This window comes from Pristiophorus japonicus, chromosome 2 (assembly GCF_044704955.1).
Source record: "Pristiophorus japonicus isolate sPriJap1 chromosome 2, sPriJap1.hap1, whole genome shotgun sequence".
In the NCBI taxonomy this organism is placed as follows: Eukaryota; Metazoa; Chordata; class Chondrichthyes; family Pristiophoridae; genus Pristiophorus; species Pristiophorus japonicus.
In genome coordinates, this window is record NC_091978.1 from 140,366,384 (window position 1) to 140,382,703 (window position 16,320).

The 16,320-nt window shown below is 48.4% G+C and overlaps 1 protein-coding gene across 1 annotated transcript in view; it reads left to right on the forward strand.

Moving 5' to 3' along the window:
- mtmr7b (myotubularin related protein 7b) overlaps positions 1-16,320 on the forward strand; it is a 277,663-nt gene that overhangs the window by 221,380 nt on the left and 39,963 nt on the right. The window lies entirely within an intron of this gene.

Here is a 16,320-nt window from a genome sequence, read left to right on the forward strand (position 1 = left end):
TGGCCTTTTCCTTCAATGAAAAAGTCTCTCAGCATTTCTCTCCTCAGTTCATCGGAGAACTCACATAAACTAGCCAACCTCCGAAGTTTTGCCACGAAGTCGGGTATGCTCTGGCCCACACAGCATCTGTAGTTGTAGAACCTGTGTCTGGCCATGTGTAGGCTGCTCGCTGGCTTCAAGTGGTCTCTTACCAGTGTGCTCAATTCTTCAAACGACTTGCTTGCTGGTTTCTCGGGTGCCAGCAGATCCTTCATTAAAGCGTATGTTCTCAAGCCACAGCTGGTCAAGAGATGGGCTCTTCTCTTGTCTACTTTGTCGTCTCCTAACCAGTCTTTGGTTACAAAGCTTTGCTGGAGCCTTTCTATAAAGTCCTCCCAATTGTCTCCAGCATTGTACTTTTCATCTGATCCGTTGTTCGCCATTCTGTGGATTCTGTAATCCCGTAACTCATCGCCACTGTAAAGTCCTGTCCCCTCAGTACAGATTCACACGAGGCATGTAGTGAATTCAAGGTCACTCTGGACCTGCACCTTTATTTCACAGCTCTGGAATGCTGCACTTGCCTGAGACCTGTCCTGATATACCTGTCTCTTGCAAGTGCACCCCTGGTGGTAAGGTATGCTGGTGGTTACAGGTCATATCTTATTACAGTCATGTATAGCATGTTAGGATACAGTTATATATAATAATGTAAGATACATGACAGTCATTCTGTGACCAGTAACCTTTATTAGTCAGCACTAAAGTGGAGAAGATGGGTGGAGTTTCCCCTTTTAGAAACATAGAAACATAGAAAATAGGTGCAGGAGTAGGCCATTCGGCCCTTCTAGCCTGCACCGCCATTCAATGAGTTCATGGCTGAACATGCTACTTCAGTACCCCATTCCTGCTTTCTCACCATACCCCTTGATCCCCTTAGTAGTAAGGACTACATCTAACTCTTTTTTGAATATATTTAGTGAATTGGCCTCAACAACTTTCTGTGGTAGAGAATTTTACAGGTTCACCACTCTCTGGGTGAAGAAGCTCCTCCTCATCTCGGTCCTAAATGGCTTACCCCTTATCCTTAGACTGTGACCCCTGGTTCTGGACTTCCCCAACATTGGGAACATTCTTCCTGCATCTAACCTGTCTAAACCCATCAGAATTTTAAACGTTTCTATGAGGTCCCCTCTCATTCTTCTGAACTCCAGTGAATACAAGCCCAGTTGATCCAGTCTTTCTTGATAGATCAGTCCCGCCATCCCGGGAATCAGTCTGGTGAACCTTCGCTGCACTCCCTCAATAGCAAGAATGTCCTTCCTCAGGTTAGGAGACCAAAACTGTACACAATACTCCAGGTGTGGCCTCACCAATGCCCTGTACAACTGTAGCAACACCTCCCTGCCCCTGTACTCAAATCCCCTCGCTATGAAGGCCAACATGCCATTTGCTTTCTTAACCGCCTGCTGTACCTGCATGCCAACCTTCAATGACTGATGTACCATGACACCCAGGCCTCGTTGCACCTCCCCTTTTCCTAATCTGTCACCATTCAGATAATAGTCTGTCTCTCTGTTTGTACCACCAAAGTGGATAACCTCACATTTATCCACATTATACTTCATCTGCCATGCATTTGCCCACTCACCTAACCTATCCAAGTCGCTCTGCAGCCTCATAGCATCCTCCTCGCAGCTCACACTGCCACCTAACATAGTGTCATCCGCAAATTTGGAGATACTACATTTAATTCCCTCGTCTAAATCATTAATGTACAGTGTAAACAGCTGGGGCCCCAGTACAGAACCTTGCGGTACCCCACTAGTCACTGCCTGCCATTCTGAAAAGTACCCATTTACTCCTACTCTTTGCTTCCTGTCTGACAACCAGTTCTCAATCCATGTCAGCACACTACCCCCAATCCCATGTGCTTTAATTTTGCACATTAATCTTTTGTGTGGGACCTTGTAGAAAGCCTTCTGAAAGTCGAAATATACCACATCAACTGGTTCTCCCTTGTCCACTCTACTGGAAACATCCTCATAAAATTCCAGAAGATTTGTTAAGCATGATTTCCCTTTCACAAATCCATGTTGACTTGGACCTATCATGTCACCTCTTTCCAAATGCGCTGCTATGACATCCTTAATAATTGATTCCATCATCTTACCCACTACCGATGTCAGGCTTACCGGCCTATAATTCCCTGTTTTCTCTCTCCCTCCTTTTTTAAAAAGTGGGGTTACATTGGCTACCCTCCACTCGATAGGAACTGATCCAGAGTCAATGGAATGTTGGAAAATGACTGTCAATGCATCCGCTATTTCCAAGGCCACCTCCTTAAGTACTCTGGGATGCAGTCCATCAGGCCTTGGGGATTTATCGGCCTTCAATCCCATTAATTTCCCCAACACAATTTCCCGACTAATAAGGATTTCCCTCAGTTCCTCCTCCTTACTAGATCCTCTGACCCCTCTTATATCCGGAAGGTTGTTAGTGTCCTCCTTAGTGAATACCGAACCAAAGTACTTGTTCAATTGGCCCGCCATTTCTTTTTCCCCGTTATGACTTCCCCTGATTCTGACTGCAGGGGACCTACGTTTGTCTTTACTAACCTTTTTCTCTTTACATATCTATAGAAACTTTTGCAATCCGTCTTAATGTTCCCTGCAAGCTTTTTGTCGTACTCCATTTTCCCTGCCCTAATCAAACCCTTTGTCCTCCTCTGCTGAGTTCTAAATTTCTCCCAGTCTCTGGGTTCACTGCTATTTCTGGCCAATTTGTATGCCACTTCCTTGGCTTTAATACTATCCCTGATTTCCCTTGATAGCCACGGTTGATCCACCTTCCCTTTTTTATTTTTACGACAGACAGGAATGTACAATTGTTGTAGTTCATCCATGCGGTCTCTAAATGTCTGCCATTGCCCATCCACAGTCAACCCCTTAAGTATCATTCGCCAATCAATCCTAGCCAATTCACGCCTCATACCTTCAAAGTTACCCTTCTTTAAGTTCTGGACCATGTTCTCTGAATTAACTGTTTCATTCTCCATCCTAATGCAGAATTCCACCATATTATGGTCACTCTTCCCCAAGGGTCCTCGCACAACGGTATTGCTAATTAATCCTCTCTCATTACACAACACCCAGTCTAAGATGGCCTTCCCCTAGTTGGTTCCTTGACATATTGGTCTAGAAAACCATCCCTTATGCACTCCAGGAAATCCTCCTCCACCGTATTGCTTCCAGTTTGGTTAGCCCAATCTATGTGCATATTAAAGTCACCCATTATAACTGCTGCACCCTTATTGCATGCACCCCTAATTTCCTGTTTGATGCCCTCCCCAACATTACTACTACTGTTTGGAGGTCTGTACACAACTCCCACTAACGTTTTTTGCCCTTTGGTGTTCTGCAGTTCTACCCATATAGATACCACATCATCCAAGCTAATGTCCATTCTAACTATTGCATTAATCTCTTCTTTAACCAGCAATGCTACCCCACCTCCTTTTCCTTTTATTCTATCCTTCCTGAATGTTGAATACCCCTGGATGTTGAGTTCCCAGCCCTGATCATCCTGGAGCCACGTCTCCGTAATCCCAATCACATCATATTTGTTAACACTATTTGCACAGTTAATTCATCCACCTTATTACGGATACTCCTTGCATTAAGACACAAAGCCTTCAGGCTTGTTTTTTTAACACCCTTTTTCCTTTTAGAATTTTGCTGTACAGTGGCCCTTTTTGTTTTTTGTCTTGGGTTTCTCTACCCTCCATTTTTCCTCATCTCCTTTCTGTCTTTAGCTTTTGTCTCCTTTTTGTTTCCCTCTGTCTCTCTGCATTGGTTCCCATCCCCCTGCCATATTAGTTTAACTCCTCCCCAACAGCACTAGCAAACACTCCCCCTAGGACATTGGTTCCGGTCCTGCCTAGGTGCAGACCGTCCGCTTTGTACTGGTCCCTCCTCCCCCAGAACCGGTTCCAATGCCCCACGAATTTGAATCCCTCCCTGCTGCACCACTGCTCAAGTCATGTATTCATCTGTGCTATCCTGCGATTCCTACTCTGACTAGCACGTAGCACTGGTAGCAATCCCGAGATTACTACTTTTGAGGTCCTACATTTTAATTTAGCTCCTAGCTCCTTAAATTCGTTTCGTAGGACCTCATCCCTTTTTTTTACCTATGTCGTTGGTACCAATGTGCACCACGACAACTGGCTGTTCTCCCTCCTTTTTTAGAATGTCCTGCACCCGCTCAGAGACATCCTTGACCCTTGCACCAGGGAGGCAACATACCATCCTGGAGTCTCGGTCGCGGCCGCAGAAACGCCTATCTATTCCCCTTACAATTGAATCCCCTATCACTATCGCTCTCCCACTCTTTTTCCTCCCCTCTTGTTCAACAGAGCCAGCCACGATGCCATGAACTTGGCTGCTGCTGCCCTCCCCTGATGAGTCATCCCCCTCAACAGTACTCAAAGCAGTGTATCTGTTTTGCAGGGGGATGACCACAGGGGACCCCTGCACTACCTTCCTTGCACTGTTCTTCCTGCTGGTCTTCCATTCCCTATCTGGCTGTGGACTCTTCACCTGCGGTAAGACCAACTCGCTACACGTGCTACTCACGTCATTCTCAGCATCGTGGATGCTCCAGAGTGAATCCACCCTCAGCTCCAACTCCGCAACGCGGTCTGTCACGAGCTGGAGGCGGATACACTTCCCGCACACGTAGTCGTCAGGAACACTGGAGTCGTCCCTGAGTTCCCACATGGTACAGGAGGAACATAACACGCGACCGAGCTGTCCTGTCATGACTTAACCCTTAGATAGGCAACAACAATGCTAAAGTTACTCACTGTTATAGAAGAGAAGAAAGAAAAACTACTCACCAATCACCAGCCAATCACTTACCCCCTTGGCTGTGACATCACCTTTCTGTTTCTTTCTACTTTTTTGCCTTCTCCCTGTAGCTGCACAAGTATGCCTCTCGCTGCCGCTGGGCCTTTTATAGGCCTCCGACCCCGGACTCGCGCCTCACCAACTGCCACCGCCTCTCGCTGCCGCTGGGCCTTTTATAGGTCTCCGACCCCGGACTCGCGCCTCACCAACTGCCGCCGCCTCTCACTGCCGCTGGGCCTTTTATAGGCCTCCGACCCCGGACTCGCGCCTCACCAACTGCCACCGCCTCTCGCTGCCACTGGGCCTTTTATAGGCTTCCGACTCTGGACTCGCGCCTCACCAACTGCCGCCGCCTCTCGCTGCCACTGGGCCTTTTATAGGCCTCCGACTCTGGACTCGAGCCTCACCAACTGCCACCGCCTCTCGCTGCCACTGGGCCTTTTATAGGCCTCCGACTCTGGACTCGCGCCTCACCAACTGCCGCCGCCTCTTGCTGTCTTTTGTACCTGAAAGTCCAGGTTGGGAGTGTCTCCCACAAGTTCACCACCTTGTGGTCAGTGTTCTCACAGTGTACAACTTAGGTCAGTTTATACATGGATTACAATGACAGTTGAATACATGACAATACGGGTGGAGTGCTGCGAGGTGCTTGTTACTGAACCAGGAGGGGACTTGACCTTGGCTCAAGTCCTCCAGATTGCTGTGGCCCTCGAACAGCAACCATGCCCCATACAGCACACACACCTCATTCTGTGCCACCTGATCCGAAGCATTCCGATCCTCTCGTATCAGTGCATTCACAGTCTTTCCCTGTCTTTCCAGCTCTTCAACAATATCTTTTAAATGGACCGTCATAGCTTGGTCCTCATGTAGCTCTGAGCCTACGACTGTATTCTCATCCCCCAGTATTTTGCGTAACTGATCCTTAAGTCCATTAATTTGAATCTGGAGTTCCACATCGTCCATGCTGTTGACGACTGAGGACCCAGTGTTATAAGCCATAAAAATATCGTTCCACGTCCCCCTTCTCTGCCTCCCTGTACCACTGTTTTGCTCTGTGGGGAAACTGTACAAATGTTCTTTATCCACCTCCCCAACGTCTAGCTCGTAGAAACATCAAAACATATCCCGATGTAGAGCTTGATACAATTGCTCTGTCTCCTTGGGGCACCATGCCGGTAAGTGGACTTCTGTCAGATTTATTATTACTGATGCCACTGCATAATGTACCCCCTGGTATAGGATTTTTCCTGTGGGTATTAAAACTAGCCCGTTCCCTGGTCCCTTGGCAGTTGTGTGACATCTCTCTAGTATGGTCTTAGCTGGCGGGGTGGTCGGTGGGGGCTCTCTAGGGTGTGCGACTAATTCCGTGGCATTTATTGGGGTCGGGGGACGTGGGATCACGCAGGTGTATAGACTTTGGTCCCACATCATCCCCTTCCCTGAATCCTGCCACTGTCTAACGAACACTATAGAGATGCCTGCTGGACAGACCTTCTCCGATCCCCACATGTACACATACATTCCTTGCTCTGTCTCCCACCATTTATCCCAACATACTCTCACTCCGTCTGGGGCACTAGTAATGGTCCGGTAGGTATCATTGTTAAGTCGTTCCCATCCAGCTTCCTGGTCCCCCGTGTCCTTGCTCAGCTTTCTGAGCCACCACCTACCCAGGGGAATCTGTCCTCCACAACTCAAACACACTCTCTCTCCTTCCGTCACCCTAACCCGGGAAGCAACAATCTGTACCCTTGGGCATGGGAGGGACACCTCCCCGTAAGTAAACCCGGCCTGGCTGGGGTATTTGGTCGAATTGGACCACAGCCATCCTGGCCATCTTCCCTTGTGGTGATAGATAGCGATCTCACTCGCCCCTCGAGTACCATCCCTGGTAGTAACGATGGGCGCTCTTCCACCTGAGCACCCAAAGATCCGGGACTCCTCGACGTCACCTCTCTTGCCGGTGCTTGCCCCCAGTAGGGCAAGTAGGAACAGGATTCCTTCCATCATTTCTGGTTTTCCTGGAGGGGTCATACAACAGACAGCCTTGCCTTTGAGAAAACGTTCTCTGGCTTGGCTACAAGGTAATCTTATTCAAATTTAAATTTGAAAGCTCTAAAATCCAAAACCAAACCACTAACTTAAAACTCAAAACCCCTTTATCTTAGATACTAACTTAAACCAAAGCTATATACAGCGCCACCTGTCTCCGGGTGACCAGGTTACATTCTGGATGTCCTGTGCCTTCTGCGGTCTCTTGGCAGCATCTGTACCGGGTACCATGGTGTCCTCGGCCGTGAGACTCGGTTACTCACGGGGTCAGTAGTCGGGGGTTTTTCCGAGTCCCATACAATAGGTGGGATGGCCCTTCCCTCTATGCAGTGAACAGCGTCTAACCCTAAATCTAGTCGGACTACTATCTCCCTTGTTGGTTCCCCATAGTCGGAACCATGTCCGGTGGGGCTGCTACTTTCCCCACAGGCTTCCCATAATCGGGTTCAGTGCCTGGTGGGGCTGTTACCTCTGTTGTGAGCTCGTTCCCTTCAGAGGCTACGACCGGTGGGGCTGCTGCCTCCCCTGCCGGTTCCCTACAGTCAGGCACTGCAGGCCTGGGACCTTTTGCCCGTAAGCGGTCTCCCGCCTTCCGCAGTCTTTGCTTCCTGGAGTCCCTCTTGGGACGGAGCAGTCTGTATCGTAGTGTAGGGGACCATGGGAACCTGGGCTGTGGGGTGCGGAAGGTCCTTCTAAGACCTTCGAATACCTGGGGCTTGTACGAGTCCCAAACTATAGGTGGGACAGCCCCTCCAGTAATGCAGCTCCCGGCCTCTACTTGTACAGCCTGTGAGTCTGCCCCCAATACCCCTGCGGTTCCCCCACAGTCGGAGGCTGCCGACTGGGGGCCCTTGTCCTGAGGACGGCTCACCCCTCCCGGCTGCCCTTTGTGCTTAGCTGACCCTGGGTTGTACAGCTTACGCTGGTTGATGTGGAACCATTTTGTGTGACGGGGCAATTTGACAGCGTACACCACGGGGCTTGCTTTATCAACAATATTGTATGGCCCCATGTACAATGCTTCAAAAACCCCTACTCGCGCGAAGTTCCTTACCATCATCTGATCCCCTACCGCCCAGTCATGGTGTCGACGGGGTTCCAACAGCAATCGGTTACTCCAATGCTGCGTCCCCATGTTACCAGCAGCCTGCCAGTGAATCCTGCGCCTGAACCGTTTAAAGGTCCGGGGCCAATGCTACCCCTGCACTCCCTTGTGTCCTGTCTCTGCCCCTAATTGCTGACACGGGTCCTAAATTGTACTGGTCCCAGAAACTGCCCATAAGAACACCCTCTTTAGCTAGGGTGTCTGCCCGCTGGTTACCCTCCCCACGAGGTTCGACCTTTGAGTGGGCCTTTACCTTATGTATATACACGTGCCCTTCACTGCCTATAGCCCGCATGATTCTCTCCAGCAACGGTTTGGTTGCTAGGGGTTTCCCATCCGCAGATGTATACCCGCGACGGGACCAGATGGCCAGGTATTCTGTACACGAATTGCAGGTAAACATGCTATCTGAACAAATCGTGTATGGGGTAGGAAACTCCTCGGGGTGGGTCACAACGTATATCACCGCCGACAGTTCGGCATGCTGGGTGCTCATGGTGCTCGGGAGCTTGATCGCCAGGGCAATGCCTGCCCGTGGGCCTTGGATCCCGCAGTCCATGAGTCGCTCGCCTGCCGACACTGTGCTGGAGCCGTCAACGTAGATTTTGCGGCCTGTGGGATGTATCCCGGCCTGAAATCCTACTCGACGTCCCATACCCCTTCTATGGAACATCTATGGGCCACCCCTGAGTAGATCATGTTGGCCTCTAGTCTAGGCTCGCAAAGACCTTTCACCTTTAAGTCCATTTTTGCGAGAAATGGGGTCCAAGCTAGCAATGCGGGCACTGCTCACTGTCCCATTTTTAATTTTCCCATCTCGGAGCATTTGGGTGGGCGTGTGATGGGTGAGGAGCGTAATTGGAGACCCCCCTGTAAAGATAAGGGATCTCTTTACCGCCCAATGAGTGGCGAGGAGGTGTCTCTCACAGTTGGAGTATGCCTTCTCCACATCTGTGAGGACCCTGGAGGAGTAGGCCACCGGTCTGAGCTGGTCATGTCGTTCCTGAAGCAGCACTGCACTCAGGCTATCCCCACTGGCTGCTACCTCCAGGAAAAACTCCTCATCCCCATCAATAGCCCCTAAAGCTGGTGCGGTTTGCAGGTTTTATTTTAATTGAGTGAACGCCTCCTCGCAGCTTTTATCCCAGTCCCACTCCATTCCTTTGTGAAGGAGTCGGAGTAGGGGGGCTGCTGTGGCTGCGTAGTCCTCAATGAAATCCCTGCAGTAACCGGTAAGCACTAGGAAAGATCTTACTCCAGTAACAGAACGAGGGGCTGGCAATTCCTGCACTGCTTCTCTCCTGGCCTTATCTATAGCCCTCTCACCTGTGCGCACAGTCAGCCCCAGGAATTTTACTTCTGGCTGGCTGATCTGCGCCTTCTTTGGGTTGACTTTAAAACCCTCTTCCTTTAGCAGCCCCAGCAGTTCAGCCAGCAGTGGGCCGTGCTCCTCACCCTTGTCGGTAAATAGGAGCAGGTCATCCACAGACTGTACCAACTGCTGGGGCTTGCTGAAGTCTTTTAGACAATTGGCCATGCATTGGTGGAATATACTGGGGCTGTTATGAAACCTCTGGGGAAGGCTGTTCCACGTGTATTGCTGGCCCTTGAAGGTAAAAGAAAATTTGTACTGGTCCTCTCTCTTTAACAGGATGGAGCAAAAACCGTTTGAGACATCCAGCACCGTGAAGGTGCATGCGGATGCCGGTATGCTTCCAATTAGGACCGTGGGCGCGCAGGCTGGGATATTGCGGTTGAGGACCCGGAAGTCCACAGTGGCTCGCCACGAATTGTCCGGTTTCCTAACCGGCCAAAGTGGTGAGTTCACGTGGGTGGCTATCGGCTTCAACACTCCCTGTGTGACTAGGGAACCCAGGGAAATCTCCAGGTCTGCCTCCGCCTCCCTAGGGAAATTATACTGTTTTTGGGGCCTGGCCATGGGATCCCCATCTACGCTAGCCTCGACCCCGTTAACCCTTTCACAATCATGCTTGTGGGTGACGAATGCACTGAGATTTGCCCGCACAAATGCCTGATACTCTCTGGGGGTACTGCTTTCCAGTAACTCGAGATCACAGCTGTCTTTTGGCTTTACCATGCATAGGATCTCTTTGCCTTGTATCCCCGGGATCACTACAACTTCTTTCTCTTCCCCCGTGCACACCGCTCCCCATAGACAATGATTTCTAAGATCCACTAGGACCTTGTGGCCAATAATGAAATCTGCGCCTAGGATCCCTGTTCCCTCTTTTTCCCACTTCATTAGGACACACGTCCACTTGGTGTGGAGTGCTCCTAAGTCAATTGATAGTGGAATGGAGAACGAGCCAGCCTGCTCATTACCTGTGAACCCTACCAAGGAATACGGGACTCCATTCGACAGAGGTGCGGTGGTTGGGTTATCCGCATAGACGATGGTGCTGGAAGCACCAGTGTCTTGCAGATAGGTCCCTTTAACCCGCTCCACCTCCATCTTCACGCAAGGCCATTTCCACTTATCATATTGTAAAGGGCACAGGTATACAGGCTGCGCTGGCTCTAGTCATGGATCAGGATTAGGTGGGGCAGATGAGATTGCGCCGGTGGCTACAGCTACCATCCCTGAGCCCATTATCATAGTTCGGAGCGCGGCCACAATCTCATCGAAACTGCCAGAGGGATTGTGTGCCACTGGTCTGGATTTTTGGGCCGGGGCTGCTAAACCTTTTGTGGCAGGGGAATCCTTTAAGGGCGGGGATTCCTTTCTTGCCCTATCTTTCCAAGGATTTCGGCAATCCTTACGCCAGTGTCCACTTTTTCCGAACCCGTAGCACGTACTTTGAGTCGGAAGGGCTCCCCCGTTTCTGGTGCCATTCTCTCCTGGAATTACTGGGCCTTTCCTTTTTGTGGGGCCTCAACTGTTCCTGTGCCGTTGCGGTAAGCCAGGGTTAACTGTCTAACCACTGACTCCTCGGTAACGGTGGGGTCACTGGGGTCAAACCACAGCTCGGCTTTAGCCTTTACTCGTGGCAGGCAGTTAGCCACTAGGCTGCGAAGCCAGCGAGGTGTTGGTTCGCTGTCCAGGTGTTCCCGGTCGAGATCTCCTCCACATGCTCTCTCGTAGATGGGCCACAACCTGTCTGCGAAAGCCTGTGGAGTTTCGCCTGCCTATTGCAGGGTTTTCTCGACCCGGAAAAACAGACTTCCATCATTTAGGCCCAGAACCTCTAACATCTCTTCTTGGATCACAGCGTATGTGCTCTGCCCCTTCTTGCTATTTGCAGAGAGGGCCTGGTATACCTTGCGATCCAAGGAGAAAAGCAGCATTTTAGCCTGTTCGGCCTCATCGCAGCCGTTTATACCGGCTGCGTGCTCTATGTCCATAAAATGGACCGAGGGGTCCCCTTGAGGGATTAACTTTTCTCAATGAGCTACCATTCCCGGAGCTGCTGGGTTCCATGGGGGATTACAGATTGGCTCTCCAGGGCCCCTTGTCCCTGACCACCGTTGCCAGCACCAAACTTTTGTTGTTGGATCGGGCACATCGGCCCAGTCCTGACACCCGTTGTATTTCCTCGGTGCCGCGCTCTCTCTGTACTGCCAGGCTTGACCTCGGTAAGGCTACAGGCGGTGATTGGACGCCCTTTCTGCCACTCTATCCCTCTCCCCCTCTACTCCCCCTTGCTCCTGCACGTCTCCCTTAGGAGCACTTGGGCCTACCGCCTATCAGGCATACCATCCCCTTAGCATTAGATAGGGCCTGGGTTTAAACTTTTTATCTTGGCCTCACAAGGTCCGTGATCCTCCACCCCAAAGCCCTTGCTACTGACTATTTTATGGGCTGCCTGCACATCCCATATCCTCTCCTCCTGTTCTCTTATTACTTTTGGTATGCGGGCATTTTCCCCCCACAGCGCTAGCTCACTCCCCTTTGTCTCTGTTACTTGGCATTGGAAATAGTCCTGCTTATTCCTGTGGGTTTCCTCTAGCTGTAATCTGCTATGCTTTTGTTTAGTTAATTCCTCAAACATTTTCTCCCCTGCCATAGCCGTTACGGCTGAGTGCTCTTCGGATTCCCGGAGCTCTGCTACCAATTTCTTGAGCTTCCTATCCAGCAACTGGATCTGTCTTTGGTAGCAGACAACCAAACAGCTTTCTCTATTGAGTTTTTATGGTCCTTGCTCTTGGTCCACTTAGCAGCTGTGTCCATTGGACGCTCAGCCCATAACAGGCTTATGACCGACTTTTTGGTAATATTTACTTTCTTAAATACATATTCGGAGATTCTTTCCTCCATTTTTGTTCTTTCCACCAGAACCGAGTCTACATCCTCACATCCTTTGTACCAAGCTCCTACCTGGCTCGCCATTATGTAGGGGGTGGTGGGTTTGTCAGCCTTTTCTGACCTTGACGGTTCGAATCGTCCCACTCCCTGGTTCTAGGACTTGGAATTATTTAGGGGATTTGATAGATGTAGACAGACAACTGTTTGGTGCAAGAACAAATATTTTATTTAGAAAATAGCACACCACACTAATTAACTTAATAGCATATAACAAAATGTACAGAAAAAGGAGGAAAACGTATACACAACGGGTACAGAGGTTATGCAGTGAAAAAAAACACACCTCCCACCACTACACTAACTAAGTTAGGCTCTGAAATTGCAGGGACTATGCTCACCAAAGGATTTCTCCACAGTTTAGACCAGTTGCACACTGCTTTCTCTCTCCTCAATCTTGTGGATTCTTTGGCTGGTTGCGGTGTCTTCGGTATTAGCACTGGTTGACGTTTTGATGGTAAATGTTTTTTCCTTGAGTCAGCGCTGGATGATTGTTGATTTTTCAGTGACTCCGAGGCTTCTTGTTAGGTTCTTCTTGTTGCGTTGTTGTAACCTCGTGTGGCAAGTTAGATGTTTCAAAGCCAGAGTCAAAGAGCCCAGAGTCCAAGTACTTTTCCAGAGTGTTCTCGGGTACGTTTCTTCAAAAGTGTTTCCTCAGCCCAAAGGTTACCACCCATGCTACCAGCAAGGCCCCCAGTTATACCTGAGAGGCTGCTTAAACTTTCACGCCAAAACTCGGGTGCACAATTGATTTTTGATGACTGCTTTTGTGCGATTTTGGCAGGCTGATCAACTTCAATGTGATCCCTTTGTGAGAATTTTGGTGGGCTGATTGAGCATTAGCATGATACAAGATTCCCAAAGGTGTTGATGGGGTTTTTGGATGGTGCTGTTAGAATGTAATTAGGTCTTGATATTGTCCATTGTGTGTTTTGCTGACGCCAGGGTTTTTCTGTATAGCTGTTTTAAGAACTATTAAAACATATATGTATCTGGGTCCCTGGTAAGTGGGCTTTTGTTAGACTGTTAATGTCTCCCTGGGGCCTGCCTCCCAGGTGGGTTAGCAGCCCTATAAGGATCCCATTTCCCTAAGCAGACCCAGCATACAATGTAAAATGTCCAAACTCAATCAAAAAGGCCCTAGTTTAGTCCAAAGGCGCCTAATAGTGAGATATTTCTGTCCACATTTCTCCACCAAAAGTCTGACACAGTTCCCTCTTAAATTCCAGACACATGTCCATTGAGTAGGAGGTCCCAGAATTTTGTGAATCCTGCATTTCCTTGCACCACTAACAAAGGCATTTCATCGACCTGAAACGTTAACTCTCTCTCTCCACAAATGCTACCTGACCTGCTGAATATTTCCAGCATTTTCTTTTTTTAAATTCATTCCTACTACACTGAAATGCCAGCCTAGATTATGTGCTCAATTCCCAGATTAGGGTTTAAACCCACAACTATCTGATTTAGAGGCAATAGTATTACCAAATAAGTTAAGGTGACACAGAAACAACTTGGAGGATGGGAATTATTTTAAGATGTATTTTTTTAAAGCAAAATCTTTCCATAGCATTGCAAGACAGCTCCATGCTGAGTTGTGGATCGATAATTAATTACACTGAGATGGTAAGTTCTTTCTCTGAGACCCAAACAATGTACAGTTCATCAGCTATGTTTGGATTTTCAGGGAGACACATCGCACTTTGTAGTTGAGAACCTTTTTTATCATTTCTCTGCTAGTTGTTAAAGAGACGTAAAAAAGTATATCAGAATATAGACACCATGGCCGGAATCTTCGCAGCTCTGTGAATGCGGGTTTGGAGAAACAATTACCTCCTATTATGCTGCCTAATTGCGTTGGTTCATGCAGGATTTTACATTTGTGATTTTACATTAGAATTTTAGTGGAAATTTTAAGCCTAACCTAACTGGCGAAAGTTTCCTGATTGCGCACAAAATGAAAACTGTATCCCAGTGTGCTTATATTGAGTTAGACAACCTGCCCAAATGAGCTAAATCTCACTCGTTCTTTATTTTTGTAAAAGTATGCCGACAGAAGTTGTACTGATTGTATCAAGTGATTTTCATCATACTCTTTTGTATGTTTTATCTACTGTGGAATAAAGTGTTTACGATTCCAGCCAAACTTTATCTCACCCGGTGTTAACTTGGTCTGTTTTCAGAGATTGTGAATGAGCATTCTATAGAATAAGGCTCGTTTACGAACTGTAGCACTCTCCAGTGGCCACTTGCAAGCCTGTGGTGCAAATGCATAGGCGCCAGGGAGACTAGATTTCACTGCAGGAGAAGGCTGCTATCCACCATTATCTTGCCAATTGCATCTATCGCCAATGGCAGAATTATCTGAACTTAGCTGAATGCGCCCTTCAGCAACAGTGAGCGAGTGACTGAATAGGGTGGGAAACAAATGAAAATGTATCTTTGCGTTCTCTCTGGTATCTGTGCATTCTCCCCGTCATCCATGCGTCCTTCCTCTTTCTCCCCTGGCTGGACTGGGCCAGGCCTTGTACTTCCCCATCTCATACTTTCTCCACAATCTCTCTTCCCTTGACCTACAGGGTCATCTCCTCAAATGCGTGCCCGCCTCCTCTTCAGCACACTCTCTCCTTCTTGTTATGCACAGTCTTCTGCCAAAGCAGTGGAATGTGTTCAGTACTTGACATTGGATGGCATGAAGGACACGGATACACATGTATCACGTAGATGTCCACAGATGCTGTCACCGCACAGACATTTGTTGTGCAGGTACAGTGGAAAGGATTTTCAGAGTTCTGCATTGAGGATGTTAGTAAAAGAGGGGTTCTATGCTGGGGCATAATGAGCATAGCTACACAAATACTGTAAAGCCGTGTTGAGTGGCACAGAGCTCTTCATTCTACTCCTACACTGCATAGCAATGAGGTTGCAGTAGGTACTCCTGGTACTGCAGCCAGGATCATAGAATCACAGAAACTTATAGCACAGAAGGAGGCCATTTGGCCCATTGTGCCCCTGCTGGCTCTTTGAAAGAGCAGTTGTGCTTAGTCTCACATCCACGTTTTTTTGTCCAAAACCTTGTAAATTCCTCATTCTCAACTTTTTAAAATTATTTATGGAATCAGCTTCTCTCACCTTTTCAGGAAGCGTGTTCCAGAAATCCGACAACAGAGTGAAAAAAATTATCCTCCTCTCCCCTCTAGATCTTTTTCCAATGATTTTGATTATATGACCTCTAGTTATTGATCCACTCACCAGAGGAAATATTTTTTTCCTATTTACTCTATCAAAACCTCTGAGGATCTGTTTACTGTGCTGCTAGCATTGACGTCATCTATCATCTGATACCAAGCACCCTTTGGACCACATGATGCCATCAGTGGATGGCTTTGCCACATGTTGAGAAACAGTTCCACAGGTGTCAGCGTTTCTTGGCACCCTACCAAATTCTTCATGTGTGAACAGAGACAGTGAAACCTTGGCATGATATACGACTGTAGAGAGTAGGCAGCTCAGCTAGATCCTGTTCTGATCACACATCCACACCAGCACTTTCTCACAGATCACTGGGTAGCAGTCAGTAGCGTGAACTCTGGATGATGTCTCACCAGTCTCAGGTAACACAGAAGCCAGTGGTATTGGCCACTCAGCTAACTCAGCACAAACTAGGAATTGAATATGGAACCATTCTAGTCTGTATGTCTTAGTTTTATCCAGTTAGGTATTTGGGCAACCAATATACTTTCTTTCAAGTACTTTGGGTCGAGGCTGATTGCTGTTCTTTAGGTTGTGGTAAAAGCAGTTATAACTTCTGTTTGTATTTTCTTGTTATTAGCATGACTTTCTTTCTGTGGCTTCTTTGATTTAAGCTCTGACATTTTCTAGGGAGACAAATTGGGCCAATTTTCTGGATTTGTGCTTCTAGTGCCATGTGGACTTTTGCTCGCCGGGTG